Source organism: Cyprinus carpio, chromosome A21 (genome assembly GCF_018340385.1).
Source record: "Cyprinus carpio isolate SPL01 chromosome A21, ASM1834038v1, whole genome shotgun sequence".
NCBI classification, from domain to species: domain Eukaryota; kingdom Metazoa; phylum Chordata; class Actinopteri; order Cypriniformes; family Cyprinidae; genus Cyprinus; species Cyprinus carpio.
This window is the reverse complement of record NC_056592.1, coordinates 16729117-16731643: the sequence shown is the minus strand read 5'-3', so window position 1 is coordinate 16731643 and position 2527 is coordinate 16729117. Positions and strand designations below refer to the sequence as shown.

The 2527-nt window shown below is 40.2% G+C and overlaps 1 protein-coding gene across 1 annotated transcript in view; it reads left to right on the top strand.

Annotated features, from left to right (window-relative positions):
• The window catches only part of LOC122134693 (lysosome membrane protein 2-like), a 14714-nt gene that overhangs the window by 901 nt on the left and 11286 nt on the right, over positions 1–2527 (top strand). The gene's annotated exons all lie outside the window — the stretch shown is intronic.

The following is a 2527-nucleotide window of genomic DNA, read 5'->3' as shown; positions in this document are numbered from 1 at the left end:
ATTTTTTTTTATTCATGCAATGACGGTAAACGGCCATATTTGTGTGCAGCCGGTCTCAGTGGAGCAAGTGCTCGGAGTAATCAGAGTGACGTGTAATGTGCTCAGCGTTTCTATCGTTACTGCAGATGCCAGGGCTCTAGAATGCGACCAACTAATTTGTCAATGGTGCGACTAGCCATTAGAGGGGAAAAAAAGTCTCTGTGACTCTGAAAGTCTCCCTGTGGTTCAGCAACAGACACTGGAGCCTCCCGCCTGTTTTAGACTTCTCCTTACTTTTATATTTTAGACATCCATCAATTAGTGATGAAAAAAATTGCCACGCTGGTTGAAACAACACGAGACTTATACATCCATCATTTAGTGATTGGCTCGACGGTGTTTAGTGTCCCGCAGCAGCAGCACAGCTAAACAGTTCTGCGTTCAAATACACGCAATAGGCTCAAGCTTGCCGCAAAGCACTGGCAAAAGTAATTAACATAAATGTGATGGGAAATAGTAAGGAGATATTTGAATTATTTACTAATAAATAAAAACTAGTGATAATTAGTAAATGATAATTAGTAAAACTTTACTAATAATAAAAACTAGTGTTTTCTGAGTCTGTGTCGCAAGGATGAAGTTGCCGAGCCTGACTCGCCATCTAATTAGACGCGTCTTTAGAGAGAAGTTCAACTTTACGGATTATGATTATAATGAAAGAGTTTTTGTTTTCGATTTGTTTTATTTCGTTAAATAATCATTTAAAGCTTTCTATGGATATATTTATCATGCATGTGAGGCATGTTTTCACTGAGTTTCGGTTCATTTTTGTACTCCTGTTAAAGACGGGACGCAGAAAGCACATCGTGTTTGTTTTCTTTATTTTATAAAAGCACAACGTTTTGTTGCTATTGTGAGTGCACACAAATAAAAGACCCTTTGCAGTTACGAATAATGTATTACTCTTACCTTTATGTGCTTAAATGACGGTGTATCCACTGAAAAAATTTCAAGTGATCACACTGGCATCTCCATGTCCTGAAGCGTCTCCGCACAAACTATTGAATATAGCGCACATTTATCTAGGTCAAACGTGAACTGTTTTATATCTATAGATTTTATTTTAGGCTAGTCGTGATGATTTGAGAAGGCTAAATTGATCAAACATAGGCTCACTGTCTAACGTTGGCCGCTTAGTCGTTACTTTTTAAAAAAACTAAAACTTGTATTTAACAAACAAAAAATGCTCCAAACGTTTTTCTAAATTAACTTAATAAAAGTGTTATGTTTTAAGTTTAAATTTCAGCTCAGTGAAGCACTTTAAGCACCAACACTTTTTCAGTAAGTTACCTTTCTTGTAGAATTGTGCTTCAAATAATGAACTTGTAAAACTGCTGTGTTAAATGCGATGCAGTCAAAATTTGGGTGCACCTAACTTTTGTGCTGGTCCACCTAAGAAAAAAAGTTAGGCGCACCAGTGCAACCAGTGCAAAAAGTTAGTCTAGAATCAGAATCAGAAAGAGCTTTATTGCCAAGTATGCTTGCGCATACAAGGAATTTGTTTTAGTAACATAAGCTTCCAGTACACAGAGACAACAACACACAGTCAAAAAAAAAAAAAAAAAAAAACTTTTACTGCAAATAAATAAGTGTATAAACAATTGTGCTATAAATGATGAAATGGAATGCTGCTAGGATGGAGGGGTAACAAATAAATATAAGGATATTGCAAATTTTTATTGCATAAGTGGGAACATTTAACTGTTCATGAGGTAGATTGCCTGGTGGAAGAAACTGTTCTTGTGCCTGACTGTCCTGGTATTTGCGGCTCTGAAGCGCCGGCATGATGGCAAAAGTTAAAAGATGGAGTAACTTGGATGTGAGGGACCCAGAGTGATTTTCTGAGCCCTTTTTCTCACTCTGGATGTATACAGTTCTTGAAGGGTGGGCAGGGGAGCACCAATAGTCCTTTCAGCAGTGCGAACCGTTCTCTGTAGTCTTCTGATGTCTGATTTTGTAGCTGAACCAAACCAGACAGTTATTGAAGTGCACAGTACAGACTCAGTGACGGCTGAGTAGAACTGTTTCAGGAGCTCCTGTGGCAGGTTAAACTTCCTCAGCTGGCGAAGGATGTACAACCTTTGTTGGGCCTTTTTCACAATGGAGTCAATGTGATTGTCCCACTTCAGGTCCTGAGAGATGGTGGTTCCCAGGAATCTGAATGACTCCACTGCAGCAACAGTGCTGTTCATGATGGTGACTGGGGGGAGTGCATGGGGGTTTCTTCTGAAGTCCACGATCATCTCCACTGTTTTGAGCATGTTCAGCTCCAGGTTGTTAAGACTGCACCAGACAGCCAGCTGCTCAACCTCTTGTCTGTAAGCAGACTCGTCACCGTCCTGGATGAGACCGATGACTGTGGTGTCGTCTACAAACTTTTGGAGCTTGACTGAGGGGTCTTTAGAGGTGCAGTCGTTGCTGTATAGTGAGAAGAGCAGTGGGGAGAGAACACATCCCTGAGGGGCACCAGTGTTGGTGGAGCAGCTGT